General features: G+C 40.2%; 1 protein-coding gene across 1 annotated transcript in view; it reads left to right on the forward strand.

Annotated features, from left to right (window-relative positions):
- TBC1D22A (TBC1 domain family member 22A) overlaps positions 1 to 16,897 on the forward strand; it is a 735,477-nt gene that overhangs the window by 528,417 nt on the left and 190,163 nt on the right. The gene's annotated exons all lie outside the window — the stretch shown is intronic.

Genomic DNA, 16,897 nt, shown 5'->3' on the forward strand with positions numbered 1-16,897 from the left:
CCACCACCGAAATTGTATATCAGCTTACCAGATAGCAAGCCTTTAGTGCAGTTGGCTATAGCCCAGCCACGGCCTTTGAATCCCCTGGGCTAGGATGTTTCAAAATTCCCAATCAAATGGCAGCCTTGAAGTTGAAGTTGGTGCGTGTTTCCGATTTAGGACGCCCCGCAACTCATCAATAACCACAGTAAAACGACAAGCGTAACCCAATCCGGCTCACATATAGGCAGGAAGATAGAAAGGGACGCAATAGCGTGATATCGTAGGTATAACAGATTTATTAAAAAAGTAATGTACTTACACTTAGGCAGTATAAACCCAGCATGTAAATAGGTAAAAAAAGCCGGCCGGCTTACGGAGCCCTCCTCCTAGGCGTGGTGACGTCACTGACGCTGCCTCCAGACGCGTTTCGTCCTATTGGACATTCTCAATGGGGGTGAATGTCCAATAGGACGAAACGCGTCTGGAGGCAGCGTCAGTGACGTCACCACGCCTAGGAGGAGGGCTCCGTAAGCCGGCTGGCTTTTTTTACCTATTTACATGCTGGGTTTATACTGCCTAAGTGTAAGTACATTACTTTTTTAATAAATCTGTTATACCTACGATATCACGCTATTGCCTCCCTTTCTATCTTCCTGCCTATATGTGAGCCGGATTGGGTTACGCTTGTCGTTTTACTGTGGTTATTGATGAGTTGCGGGGCGTCCTAAATCGGAAACACGCACCAACTTCAACTTCAAGGCTGCCATTTGATTGGGAATTTTGAAACATCCTAGCCCAGGGGATTCAAAGGCCGTGGCTGGGCTATAGCCAACTGCACTAAAGGCTTGCTATCTGGTAAGCTGATATACAATTTCGGTGGTGGGATCTCACACACTGTATGCATGTCACCTGGTGCATTGAAAAGCTAACATCTCTACATGCAAATCAGCCTCTGATCAATACAGTGATTCTGTCTCTGCTGGAGAACCAATCTAAAATCCACTACTACTTATACCATTTGTGGACTGTTGAACTACTATATTTATTTTGTTTTTGATATCTGGCGCGGCTTTTTATATTGTTTTATTTTCTTGTCATCACACGCTAGCCGCTGCCTGAATTTACGGTGTTGTGATAGCGCGGTTTTTTAGTGTATATAATAACTATATATGTTTGTGTGTGTGATATATAGATATATAAAACACACACAATATAGTTATAATGTATTTTCTTTTAGGATCCATTCTCATCCGAGCAATGCAGAATTGCGCAATTCTTGCTGCGATTCCAAATTGCTGTAAAATTCTGTCAAAATACACAATGCGCTTTTGGGTGCCATTCATTGTTAATGGCACCCCAAATGCAGTTAGCAGACATGCATTTTGCCACACGTTTTGTCATTTGACAAATACACTACCAGCGTGCGAAAATGTGCATTGTAAAAATGCAAAAAAAAAAATTATTTGGCTTTATGAGCCTTTTTTGTGTGCATTTTTGTACAGCTTTTTTCAACACACATGTTGGCTTGGTTTTTGTCTCATTTTTTACCTGTGTTTTTATGTGCATTCCAGAAACACGTGCAAAATGCATGACATGCTTGTGGTCTCATTAATTGTTTGGCTAGCAAATGTGTTTGCCAAAAAGCAAATCAAAATTCACATATTAAAAAGTGTCAAACTATATGCTAAAAGAAGCGCTAAAATGTGCGTTACAAACCACACCAAAAGTGTTAAAATAACCTGTGCCAAAATGTGCACTAAAGGGCCAAAATGTATGTTTAAAAAAGTGCCAAAATGCGCAATAAAAAAACCTATGGCCAGATGCATGTTAAAAAAAATATGGCGTGTTAAAAACCGTCAAAATGCACGTAAATAATGCCAAAATTAGCAATAAAAAGGGACCAAAACACACATTTTAAGAATGTGCTAAAATGTCTGTTAAATAAACTGTGAGTTAAAAAAAGGTGCCAGTTGTCAGTGCTTATTATTTTCATGTAATCACATGTAGGTAGATTCACATACATTGCCGCAACTTTGTGGCGGCATAGCTTAAGGCATTTAAGCTACGCCGCCGTAACTTAGCGAGGCAAGTACATGATTCACAATGTACTTGCCTGCGAAGTTACGGCGGCGTAGCCTAAAGCGGGCGGGCGTAAGGGCGCCTAATTCAAATGTGTAAGGGGGCGTGTTTTATGTCAATATGCTTTGACCTTACGTTTTTTTACGTATTTTTTTAACTGTGCATACGCCGGGCGCCTACATTTCCCAGTGTGCATTGCGGCTAAGTACGCCGCACGGGCCTATTGATTTTGACGTGGACGTAAACGACGTAAATCCCTATTCACGGACGACTTACGCAAACAACGTAAAAATTTCGAATTTCGACGCGGGAACGGCAGCCATACTTGAACATTGGCAACGCCACCTAGGGCCCAGCTCTAACTTTAGGCGGCCTATCTCTTACGTAAACGGCATAAATGTACTGCGTCGGCCGGGCGTCCGTTCGTGAATCGGCGTATCTACTAATTTACATATTCTACGCCGACCGCAATGGAAGCGCCACCTAGCGGCCAGCCTCAATATTGCAACCTTAGATAGGACGGCGCAAGATATGTTTAAGCGTATCTCTGTTTGAGAATACACTTAAACATAAGTCGGCGTAGATCCTGAGTTAGGTCGGCTTATCTACTGATAAGCCGGCCTAACTCTTTCTGAATCTACCTAATGGTCTTTTATAACTTTTGGTTTCACTTTTAAAATGCAGTTGTAATGTAATCACACAGAAGTCTCAGGAGATCACAGGCAATCCTCCCTTGTCTACACAGATCCTCAGGTGTTCTCAGAGGCAACACTTCTCCTCTCTTCTCCTTCTGAGAAAAAATGTTCTCTGCTTCATAAACAGGGTGCCAGGGGAGAAGAACTGAAATGAGATAAATTATCTCTGTTTGATAAACATACACCTTAGTCAGCTTCAAGGTATCTAATCATAACTGAAAGTACGATTGAATATTGACTAGTCTGGCCAACGGTCATTCAGTGTCTATGGCTACTTTATAGAATTACAGAAACCCAGGCTTATAGTGAATATTTGATGTTTGGGTACGATAATTAAGTAACTGCTACTCACAGAGTATCAATTTTGTTAGATTTGCTTTACAACTTGCTGAAAAAATGAACAGTACATCTGTTTTCTTTGCATGCTTGTACAGCATGGAGAAAATGGAGGGTTGCCAACTTTTGGTTGCCATATTTATGTGATCTTCATTTTGGTATGGCTCTAAGTGGAAACATTTTAATTGGTAGTGGCTGCCCAGTATAAGCAGTGTAGATAGGGGATGTTTTTCCTCAGTCCTTTTGTCTATACTGCTTAAGGTGCCTTCTTGCAAAGATAAAAAATGGACATTCAAAAATGTTGTTATAAAAAGTATTATTGCAAGCATGGCATATAGTAAAAGAGCAAATGTTTACAAATACAAGATGCAGCCATCATTATCTATCATAGTTATACAAGTTGTGAACATATACAGTATAATGCTTCCACCATTGTATTACACTTTTCCAAAATGTTTTTTTTTTTCTTTAAATGTTTTTTGAAGGATTTAAAATCTCTTAAAACAGTGAATCACCTCAACAGGAGTATGATGGGAAATCCTGTTGCTAAAGGGGAACAATAGTCAGGGGGCTTACAACTAAAACATTGAGACCAGGTTCACACAGGGGCGGCATGACTTTGGGGGCAACTCGGCAAGGCGATCTCAAGACGACTTCAGAGGCGACTTGCAAAATGATTTCTGTATTGAAGTCAATGCAATTCGCCTGAGTCGCCCCCGAAGTGGTACAATAACCTTTTTCTAATTCGGAGCGACCTGAGTCGCTCATATTAAAACGGTTCCATTGAACAGAGCGGAGCACAAATTGTCAGGTGGTTGAGTCGCCTGACGAGTTGCCCCTGTGTGAACTGGCTCTTAATCCTACTGACCAGGGCACAATGGGGAAGCGATTTATTTTAATGGAGAAGGAGTCTATAGATGTTCTAATAGCCATAGTCTCAAGCCCAGACTCATGCCGCATACACACGACCGTTTTTCATGAAGAGATAAAATGCATTTTTTTTAATTGGTCATTAAAAACGACCGTGTGTAGGCTCCAGAGCATTTTTTTGTCGTGAAAGATGGCCATTAAAAATTTAGAACATGCTCTAATTATTCTCGTTGTTTTTCACATCGTCGTTTTTCTCGTCGTGAAAAACTGTCGTGTGTAAGCTTTAACGACGGCAAAAAAACACTCATGCTCAGAAGCAAGTTATGAGACAGGAGCACTTGTTCTGGTAAAACTAGCGTTTGTAATGGAGATAGCACATTTGTCACGCTGTAACAGACTGAAAAGCACGAAGACTGAAAAGTGCAAATCGTCTCTCACCAAACTTTTACTAACACTAAATCAGCAAAAGCAGCCCAAAGGGTGGCACCATCTGAATGGAACTTCCCCTTTATAGTGCCGTCGTACGTGTTGTACGTCACCACGCTTTGCTCGAGCATTTGTTTTTCACGATCGTGTGTATGCAAGGCAGACTTGACAAGGCAGACATGACATGAAAAATGGTCGTGTGCACGTGGCTTTAAAGTCTAAGGCAGGCAATAGATTATACAATTTTATTTCCTTTCACTGTGGGAATTCCTCACGCAATGCTATTGTGTTCTGGTGGGGAGCGAGTGGAGCCTTCCCTGCCAGCAGAACCCAATTAGTGTTGCAAGCTATAGCGTTGCGCCAATAATCATTCAGGAAAAACACGACGGGCTAGTTGTACACAAGCCAAACTTGTGTACAATCAGGGTGCCCATCCAAGGATCTGAGTTCGGGCGGAATGATTTTAATCAATGTATGGCCAACTTAAGTGTCCTTAGACCATCACAGGATCTCTCCCAAACACCCCATAGTAGTGTCCTCTGCCTCCCTTCAAATCACCCCCCCCCCCCCACAATAGTGTTCTTAAGTACCATCAACAGGCAAAACTTGACCTTGACCATTATGTTTCAAAAGGCTATTGGCTGAATGTATGTAAGTAGAGGGGCATTGTGTACATCTGTTCCCATGTGTGTTCCTCTTGGACTTCGAGGGACATGGCTTGTTTGGCTGTATTTCTCTTGTGGATTACAGGCGTGCAGTCCATTCTGCACTCATGTGACATCACATAGCCAGTCCAGGCTTGAGAAAGATCATGACCATATGGTCGGGATTCGCCCACATGCCCGGACCGGCACCCGGCTCAGCCTTTAAGCTATTTCCTTTTGTAGCGTATCACAAGGCCAATGGGTTGATTTGTTTTCATGCCCTTGAAAATACTATAATATTTCCACATCAGTTATAAATGTCTAACGCATCTGTCATGTTGTTGTTGTTGTCATGCATACATTTTTCTAAAATATGGAATGTATATGAGTAGAGGGAGGAGATCATTGCTATTTGTGAAGAGTATCACATACATTTTATTTCCCCTTGTACATTCCCCTTTGACTTTGTGGAACCTTCACCTGGTTCTTTGGTCTATAAAAAGGCTGACCGTTAATCATAATAGGGATATTCCCTTGTCTGACCTTACTCGCAGCTAACTGACTTTCACAGAAATCTGCACTAAGGTAAAACATATTTGTGTTGTTGTTGAGATCCTACTAAAGGGTTAATTACTTCTAAAGTGATATACAGACCATGCAGCTTTCCTGATTGGAGCACAAAAAGTGCACCTGCTGATTATTAATGAAAATGTTACTCCCATTCAGAATCCGTACCCAAAAGACATAGAGCAACAGCAACAAAAACAGGCAGGGACCTGCAACAAAGTTGTTTAAATGTAGGGGGGGGGGGGGGAAACAAGAATGTATTCAAGCAAGACATGTATGCCTTTTCTCTCTCTAAAAAAAACAAACAAAAAAACATTGATTCCAGATAATAACGTTAAAAGTGGAAAAGTCCAAGGAAGTGAATGCCTCTCTAAAGCACTGTGTAGGTCTTAGCCTGTTTGTATTGCCGTTATACCCTCAAAGATTCAGTGGTTTTCACTGTAGTGTGTGACATGGCCTGTAGCTTGATTTGTGATCATATGTGAATGCCTTTAGAAATACTATAGTTTCTCCACATCAGTTATGTGTCCCGCACACCTATCTATGATTTACCTGACTGTGTTGTATTTGTTGTCATGCATACATTTATCCACAAGATAGAATATATGTGAGTAGAGGGGAGGCTCATTGCTATTCTAATAGTGTGATAGAACTTCCTCAGGAAGACTATTGAATCTTTGGCATTCATTCCCAATGCTGATGTGATAACAGAATAAAAGAAGCTTTGCAACTGATTGAAGTCAAGTAGCTCGGTCATTGTGGAAGCTCACTTGAAAATCACTTCTAAATACTGTTTTTGTTGGAAGGCTGGGTCAATAATCTGTATGCACAGGACTCACTTTGCAAGGAGCAGGGTAGCATGAATGAAATAGTGTTTTGTTTTGTTTTTTTATGAGGAATAAACAGCTTCTACCAGTGCCATTTTCTTTGCATAGTTTAGCCCAAATATAGCTATATATATATATATATATATATATATATATATATATATATATATATATATATATATATATATATATATATGGTTTAAAATTGGATTTCTGAATATGGTGTTTATTCTCTTGTCTGTCATGATCAGCTAGTTTATGTAAGCCAGGTGCTTCAGTAGTTCTTCAGTAAATATAAGTAATGCCTACACTAACTTGTTTTAAATATTTTAAGCACAGAAGGCATACATACCTTATGCCTAATAAGAGGCTTGGAGGAGGTGGAAAGATTAGTTGAACTGAATTCATTCTCTCTTGATAAGAGGACATTAAGGGGGTATATGATTACCATGTTTAACCACTTCAGCCCTGGGCCATTTTGCTGGCCAAAGACAAGAACATTTTTTGCGATTCGGCACTGCGTCACTTTAACTGACATATGCGTGGTCATGGGACGTGGCTCCCAAACAAAATTGACGTCCTTTTTTTTCCCCTACAAATAGAGTTTTTATTTTTTGCACTATAAACAAAAATTTAGGCCTATTCATATTTTTCTTCGTATTTTTGGTAAAAGAAAATTGCAATAAGTGTCCATTAATTTGGTTCTCGCAAAAGTTATAGCGTCTACAAAATAGGGGATAGTTTTATGATATGTTTATTCATATAAATAAATATTTTACTAGTAATGGCGGTGCTCATCGATTTTTATCGTGACTGCGACATTATGGCACTGAATACTGTAAAAATGACACTGACAGTGAAGGGGTTAACCACTATGTGGCTCTGAAGGGGTTAAGTGTGCCCTAGGGAATGATTCTTACTGTTAGGGGGCGTGGCTACATGTGGCACGTTATTTATTGCTGTTCCCAATCACAGGGAACAGACAATCATTGACAGTGTCACTAGGCAGAATGGGGAGATGCATATTTACACTTGCCTCTCCCCGTTCTGCAGCTCTGTGATCCGATCGCGGGACACCGGCGGACATTGAGTCCGCGGGTCCCGCGGTCACGGAGCTTGCGGCAGGGGTGCGCCCAGCCATGCCATTCTGCTGACGGCAATCTACAAGAGTCGGTCGGGAACCGGTTAAATACATAAATGGTCCATATAGTGAACCTGGTGTACAGTTATTCACTTTAACCACTTCAATACTGGGCACCCCCGCCTGCCCAGGCCAATTTCCAGCTTTCAGCGCTGTCACAATTAGTTACCATTTGAATGACAATTGCTCGGTCATGTGACACTTTAACCACATTACATTTTTATATATTTTTTCCCCCATAAATAGAGCTTTCTTTTGGTGGTATTTGATCACCACAGTTTATTGTTTGCTCTACAATAACAAAAGAACTAGTATTTTGAAAAAATATATATATATTATTTGTCTCTGTTCTAAAATGTTGTAAATAGGTATGTTTCTACGTCATTGATGGGCACTGATGAGGCAGCACAGATGAGGTGGCACTGATGAGGAGGCACTAACATGCAGCACTGATGGGCATTGATAGGTGGCACTGATAGGCGGCAATGGTGGGCGCCTCACACATGTGTTTACGTTCGTACATATGTATATGTGGGGATGGGTGGCCTCAAAAATTGCAAGGGGTGTTTTATGTGCTTGGGTGTAAGTTTAATGTTACCCGGGGCGTGTGAAAGCAATTGGGCAGCAGAATCGCTGCAAGTCCCTTCACATAGATCCTTTGAGGTATTTGCTGGCTAGGACACTTACTACAACACTTCATTCATCCCATTATTTCTGGCCGCTCTCCTCTTCTCGCTCCTCCTCCCCCTCCGAGTGTAGCTTTAGATTGGAGGAGGAGATCGGTCACATGAAAACATCAGAGGATAGCGATCATGTGACCAGCCGGATATAACACAGTATGTATGAGAAGGGACTGGCAGTGCTTTTTTTTAAACCTTACAGTACGCTGGCAGTGCTGTCCCAGGAGACTGGGGGATCTCCTGGGAGTTCAAGGGGGCTGTGTAATGTAAAGGAGGTGTGTACTGTGCAGGGGGGAAATGCTGTGTAGTGTATAGGGGGGGCTACGTAATGTGCTGAGATCTGTGTAATGTGCTGGGATCTGTGTAATGTGCTGGGATCTGTGTAATGTGCTGGGATCTGTGTAATGTGCTGGGATCTGTGTAATGTGCTGAGATCTGTGTAATGTGCTGGGATCTGTGTAATGTGCTGAGATCTGTGTTATATGCAGGGGGGGCTTTGGTCTGTGTAATGTGCAGGGGGGGCTTTGGTCTGTGTAATGTGCAGGGGGACTTTGGAATATAAAAGGGTCTGTTGAAAGTTTTTTTTTCCTGAAACTTCCCTCTCAAAATAAGGGTGCATGTTATATGCCGGTGCGTGTTATACGCCGATAAATATGGTAAGTATTTTAAACACTTGTGGACCGCCGCACGCATTTATACGTCGACATAATGGCATTCTTGGGCAGAAGGATGTGTCTATATATATGTCCCCTTTAAGTAAGCGGCATTGTGGACGGGACGTGCGCGCTGCCACGAGCCCGACCGCGGACTCGATTGCTGTGGGATCGATACCCGCAATCGTCTCGCGGTGAGGAAGAACGTGGAGATTAAGAACGTGTAAAAAAGCATCTCCCTGCTCTGCCTAGTGACAATGTAATCGGAAGCGGTGATCACTGTCTTGTCACACACAGCCCAACCCAACTACAGTTAGAACACATCGCTAGGCACACTTAACCCCTACAATGCCACCTAGTGGTTAACCCCTTCACTGCCAGTGTAATTTTCACAGTAATCAGTGCATTTTTATAGCACTGATCGCTGTAAAAATGACAATGGTCCCAAAAATGTGTCCGTTGTGTTTGCCATTATGTCACAGTCACAATAAAAATCACTGATCGCCACCATTACTAGTAAAAAAAAAATATTAATAAAAATGCCATAAAACTATCCCTTAATTTGTGGACGCTATAACTTTTTGTGCAAACCAAACAATAAACGCTTATTGAGATTTTTTTTTTTTTTTTTTTTTTTTATCAAAAATATGTATAAGTATACTTATCTGCCTAAAGTGAGGGGGAAATTTTTTTTTTTTTTTTTTTTTTTAAATTGTTGCTCTATTTTTGTTTATAGCGCAAAAAAAAAAAAAAAAAACAGAGGTGATCATATACCACTGAATGAAAGCTTCATTTGTGGGGAAAAAAGTATGTAAATTTTGTTTGGGAGTCACGTCGCACAACCACGCCATAGGCAGTTAAAGCGACGCAGTGCCGAATCGCAAAAAGTGGCCCAGTCTTTGACCAGCAAAATGGTCCGGGGCTTAAGTGGTTAATAATAGTTGTGCAAAACAAAGTCTTTGTTCTGTGAAAAAAAGCGCTGTCGTGCTCCGTTCCCAAACAGATATCTGAGCATCCACCACTCTGCACCGCTCTGGACTCCCTTACTTTATAGTATAGAAAGTAAGAAAGAAAGTCTGAGTTTGTAGGTCTTTTTTCTGGGAGACCTATCCCACTGCGATGTCCTATCCCACTGGTACAGAATACCTCCAAATGGTTCCAATAATACCAATAATAAACATAGCAAAGAGGCAGTTTTTAAACAGTGACATTCCTATGTTTATTTATTATTGGTTTTATAATATCAACTTTTCAATGTAAAATGCCTTATAAGCAATAGATTACTTAAGGATTTTACACCATAGGGAGCTTTCTCTCCATTCATTGTAGACTAGAATAATCTGACTTTGGAGGAGGCCTGGGAGCATTTGGTGGTAATCTGTACCAGTGGGAGCCACCAAAGGACATCGCAGTGGGATAGTTCTTCCAGAAAAAGACCTACAAGCTCAGCAGACTTCCCTTAATATAAGGTAGAAAAGTCCATATTATCCGGTGAGTGCAGGGTGTCTACAGCCTCATGTGGTGGATGCACAGATCACTATTTGGGAATGGAGCGCAACATCACTTTTTTTCACAGAACAAAGTCTTTGTTTTGCACAACTATTATTCTTGCACTATAATTGTCACTTCAAAATACTTATATCATATAATTCTTTATACATTTTTGATAAACGGTCACAATGCAATAATTTTCAGTATAGATTAAAAAAATAAATTCTTAAATTAAATTTTTCTTTATTGTTTTCCAATGTTCAATATTATCATATTTGCTCACAGGCCAGCCAAGTGTACACAATACATATAACAAAATAAGCAAATGCTAACATTACCTCTAGTGAATAAACAATAAATTAGCCCACCCCTTCCCACCCCCCCTCCTCCCTCCCCCCTACTGCCTCCCCCCACCCTTACCCTGTCTCTCCCCCCCTGGTATACCTCTTGTATCTTAATTTTACCATATCATATATACTAATCTAGGTTGTTGTTAGGGGCATAGATTAAAGGAAAAGGAGGAGTCAACAGAGGGAGCAGAAGGAGGCAGACTCTTCCAAGCATCCAGCGCAAAAATCACTTATAGGGAGGGGTCAAAGTTTGGTCCGTCCTGTTTTGAGTGTCTAAGTGTTAAGGAATTTCTATCTTCTATAGTTGGAGGCAGTTACTAGTCATATCGGTTTGTTTAAAGCAGTGGTACTATTATTTAGCTTAAGGTGAATCAGGCGATGTGTATATTTACTCATAAACATTGGTTCACTTGAGGGGACAGCATAGATGGCAGCGACTCACCCATATCATTTATAAATTTAGATTATATATCTAGGCTCTGATGTTTATTATACATTCTTTTTGTTATGCTTCTGTAATGTGACTTTTTTTGTTAGAGGGTGGTTTCATTCGTTCTTCATGGTGCCATTGCATGAAGGAACATAGCCATCCTATCTTGTTGGTTCCCAAGAGAGGTGGTGAACTATGGGATTTGTAGAGGGCATGGAGAAATGCACTTGATTGCAACTAACTTGCACTTTTTGTTATAATCAAATATATAATGTGATAAAAGTTCAAATTTTCCTTCCACATGTGCAATATGATTGTATCTTGCAGTACTATTATATAAAGAAAAATTACTTACTTGTGCCGACTTCATCACTATCAATTCAGACATGTTCTTGATACATATTTTTAGAATATTGGGGGGTATGGTAATCTTTGCAAACAAGACATATGGATATGCTCCAAGATACAAGACCTATTAGATGTCCACATAATAATAGTGCAACTATTGTTTAGATACTCTGGTAGTTTGACTAGTTGTTTTTAGAATCAAAATATATTTTCAGTAAGTATACGAAGGGAGAAACTGTAATTATAATATTGTGATGATAAGTGGCTATTTATTGGCAATAAAGTATATGAAAGACTATTGTCTTCTGAAGCATCTCATTACATCAAAGAGCTCAGTTGATGTATTTAATCATTAACAATTACACAGGGTGCTATTCATTACTATGCTCTTTCAGGGTTATTTTGCTTAAATGAGTTAGAATTTTCCCAATGGTGTTATTGTTTGCCCTTCTCCATGATTGCTATTAAGTTTGAAGTGATGAGTAGTTTAATATTCAATATGTAAACATCTCCTGGTTGCTAATCATTATTGGCACAGTGTGCCTGAAATGTAAATTTTATTGTAAATGTTACGTGACATTATAACTGAATAGGACCATACTAGATTGTAAGCTTGTACAGACTGACCTGTTTTTCCTGGTGTATATTTTCAATGAATGCTTTTGCTGCTTTTAGAATATTGCAGAGCATCCCACCTAGTTGAAAATATTTTCTGAGAAGAACACTGGTAACAATAGAAATAAGATGAAAAGTACCACCTACTGAAATGTTTTTCTTCTGCTGTGCTATCTGCACTGTCCTTACAGATGACTATGTCCAATAAAGTCTTTAGGGGAAAATCCAAGCTAGTTTTTTTTTTTTCCAGAACAGCAGATGATTCCCACCCTTTGTTGTTTTTTATACCTATAGTATGATTATCATGTTACACATGCATTGTCGTCAGTTTGCCTTTGAATAATTTTGTCACTGCCTCACTTCATAGCCAGAAGATGCTCTGTATAACTAGCCCCACCCTCTTTTCAGTGCATCTTATTCACTTGCTGACTACCCACAGTACATTTACGTAATTTATTTGATGTTAAATACCGTTGTTATGGCAGCAGGTAGCCACCATAACCCCAGTATCCTTTTATACTGTGGGTGATTCTCTACAAGTTATACCAGCTGCAGAATTTTTATTTATTTATTTAATTTTAGGTACTTGTATAGTGCCTTCAATTTACGCAGAACTTTACATATACATTGTACATTCACATCAGTCCTTGCCCTCAAGGAGCTTACAATCTAATGTATACATAGTAGGGCCACTTTAGACAGGATCCAATTAACCTACCAGCATGTCTTTGGAGTGTTTGAGGAAACCAGAGTAGCCAGAGGAAGCCCACGCGGGCACAGGGAGAACATGCAAACTCCAGGCAAGTAGTGTCATATTTGGGATTTGCCAAGGGATCACTTACCAGAGACATCGGTAAGACCGGAGCCCATCTAATCCCACTGATGCCTGGGCAGGAAGTCGAGTAAGAGCAGGATGGATCCCACTCGGCTCTATGCCCTTGGAAAACCAGAGCAACATCTAACGTCACTTCCACCTGTCGCGCTTAAAGGGAAGATTTTTGTTGTTAACATCAAAGTGTATTTTTTTTTCCGGTGTAAATGAGAGATCTGGGGTCTTTTTGTGGTCATGATTATTTTTATTACAAGGGATGTTTATATTCCTTGTAATAGGAATAAAAGTAATAAATAAAGGGACAATATAAAAATGTAAAATAAATGAGATTTTGTTTTAAGTGCCCTGTCCCCCCATGCTTGCTGCACAGAAGCAAATGCATACGCAAGCCACACCCCCATATGTAAACGGTGTCTAAAGCACACATGTGAGGTAGCAACTCAATCGTTGGTAGTGAGAGCAATAATTCTCACACTAGACCTCCTCTGTAACGCTAAACAGGCTACCTGTAAAAAAACAAAGCTTTGCATATGGAGATTTTCCAATACAGTAGTTTGTCGATATTCCACAAGCGTGTACAGTTTTAAAGCATGACATGTTAGATATCTATGTACTCAGAGTAACATCATCTTTCACATTCTACAATGCCATCAGCGATTTTTTTCGTGACTGCGACATTATGGCGGACACTTCGGACAATTTTGACACATTTTTGGGACCTTTGTCATTTTCACAGCAAAAAATTCACTAAAAATGCATTGTTTACTGTGAAAATGACAATTGCAGTTTGGGAGTTAACCACAAGGGGGCGCTGAAGGGGTTATGTGTGACCTCATTTGTGTTTCAAACTGTAGGGGGGTGTGGCTGTAGGTGTGACGTCATCGATTGTGTTTCCATATAAAAGGGAACACAGTCGATGACAGCGCCACAGTGAAGAACGGGGAAGCTGTGTTTACACACAGCTCTCCCGTTCTTCAGCTCCGGGGACTGATCGCGGGACTCCAGCGGCAATCGGGTCCGCGAGTGCCGCGCCCGCAGTCACGGAGCTTCGGACGCGCCCGCGACCCCACGGCTGGGCTTAAAGAGCCACGTACATCTACGTGGATGTGCCCAGCCATGCCATTCTGCCGACGTATATTGGCGTGAAGGGGTCCTTAAGTGGTTCATTTTTTTGAGCAGTGTGTGTGTATGTATGTATATGTATGTATGTATATATATTTATATATATATATATATATATATATATATATATAGAGAGAGAGAGAGAGGGGGGGGCTATAGATAAATACAGATATTACTAGTTTCCTAGTTCTTTTTATCATGATGATTAAACTTTGTGTTGAAAGGATTTGCATCAAGGAATAGGCTGTGGATGGTTACCTTAACACAGGTGCATTTATTCAATAATGCCCTTTATTTTGTTTCATAGTTTTCCTTCAGTGTTTTAGAGTCATAAAACATAACACTGAACAGGCAAACATCTTAAAAGATACAATTTGTTCCAAACTTTGATTCTAATTATAAAAGTTAAAGCAAGGTAGAGGTAATGCTAATTATTTTCTATCTTGCACATTAATCAGATTTAAGACTGATAGATCTGTTCTTTAATTAGCTTTATTGAGATTGTTAGTAACATAACAGGAATGGTCTGAGCAATATCTTGGAGAACCTGCACTCGTACCAAAAAGCTTTGTATTTTGGCAGGAATATAGAGGCTTCTTTATTTTGTTGCTAAATGAAATATGTTATATTTCATTCTGACCTATGTCTGGGTGGATGTCCATGTTAATGTATTTTTTAGGTTTGTGTACTTCATGTTTTTTTTTTTTTTTTTTTTTTATTAGAGATTGCTTTAAAACATTATTTAATCTGTACTAAAGGCTCAAAAAGCATCTGTAAATGTACTATCCAGGCTTGCTCAAATTTGCAGCTTCTTTAGGAGGTGCTGCATTGCATTTTTATTTTTTTACTGTATATTAACAATATTTGCTGTAATGTGTTGTGACACTTTATAGTATGTTAAGACATGCTGCGAAAAAAACAGTGTGTTGGTGTGAACCAAAACCATAGGACATAAGACAAATTGCCTATTCTTGGGACTGCGTTCACTAACGTAAATCAATGCTGCTGGTGTGAGCAAGCTTCCATGTTTGCCACCTCCTAGTATATTATATATTATATACAGTATGTAGATTGGGTTGTGTAAAGTCTATCTTGTTTGAATTATTGATAATTAAATGTTTTTACAAATGTGCAACAGATTAGGAGCTTGATGCATATACAGATGCACTTCACCTTCCTTTATGGCTTGTTTGCAATTTAACTGCAGTGTGAACACTCTAGAAACAAGGTTTGTTAAAATGACAGGTGGCATTTTGAGTGCGGATTCACCCCTAAGTTTAGGCATCTTGCAAATTCTAACCTTTAGAACCCTGAACCAAGACGCACAGCATTTGTAATAATTGGATACAAGTGTAGCATAAATAATATTGTTTCTACTTTCCAATTGTACATATAGTAGTAACTGAACATCAGATTATACACAACACCAGTTTATTATAAGGTTGTTAACCTCACAATTTTTTTAGCTAGAATAAGACTTATGCGGGTAAAAAACAAAACAAAAGCAACTTTGGTATTGCACCTATAAATAGATAATTATAGTGGAAATCACTGCAAACGTTAATGTTTTTTCTTTAACAGTGAAAGTTAATTTAACTATTAGTAAGCTGCAGTATATTACACTTTTGTTTTTAGGTTTAATACCATTGTTTTTAGGTTTAATACCATTTGCACAATCTAGTCTTATTCCAGCTTTAGAACGTGAAACAGGCTCACTTTGTTTAATTTCTACTTGCTGGGACACCAATAAATTAGCTTGTGTTCGATTAATCATCTGTGTGCCAGTTTTTGCCAGCATTCATCCAGTTTGAACATTTCTGATGTTAAGTAGGTCATGTATAGGAGACTCCACAGCTGGACCAGATTTGTGACTCAGTCCAGATTTCAGCCTTGACAGTTTCATCTGTAAAGGAAATAATTATTTCGTTGGGCACATACTGCATGTTACTTTGCAGTGCATGATGGGAGATTGTCCCAGTGCAGTGTACAATGATAATTTTGAAGAGAAACCCTGTTGCCGTTAACCACCCCCAGCCAAGCACCATCACTGTAATTATTGTTCACAAAGAGTGAAAAATATGTTTAGAGAGGCGCTCTAGTTTCCCCCCCCTCCAAAAAAAAACTATAAATACTGTAGCTTCTGTCTGACTTTTATTATATTGACACTTACCATATTTGCCAGTGTATAAGACGACCCCCTAATTTTCCAGCCAAAATATTGGTTTTGGGATATACTCGCCGTATACCCCCTTCCTACTAGTCATGCCTCGCCTCACGGTGCCACCATTACATGCCAGACTGTGTCCCATTACATGCCAGACTGCGCCCCATTACATGCCAGACTGCGCCCCATTACATGCCAGACTGCGCCCCATTACATGCCAGACTGCGCCCCATTACATGCCAGACTGCGCCCCATTACATGCCAGACTGCGCCCCATTACATGCCAGACTGCGCCCCATTACATGCCAGACTGCGCCCCATTACATGCCAGACTGTGCCCCATTACATGCCAGACTCGCTGTGCCCTTACCTTATCCTAAGACATGCAGAATCGCTGCCGTACGTTTTTTCAAAAGCCGCGCCTCCTACATCTTCTGTTCTGTGATAGCTGGAACAGTCAGCTTCCCAGGAGGCACTGTGTTCAGTGTTCGCCTATCACGGAGGCCCTCTCGTCCGAGGACGAGAGGGCCTCCGTGAGAGGCGGACACTAAACACAGGACGAGAGGGCCTCTGTGATAGGCGAACACTGAACACAGTGCCTCCTGGGAAGCTGAGTGTTCCGCCTATCACGGAACAGAACACGTA

Source organism: Rana temporaria, chromosome 3 (genome assembly GCF_905171775.1).
Source record: "Rana temporaria chromosome 3, aRanTem1.1, whole genome shotgun sequence".
Lineage (NCBI taxonomy): Eukaryota > Metazoa > Chordata > Amphibia > Anura > Ranidae > Rana > Rana temporaria.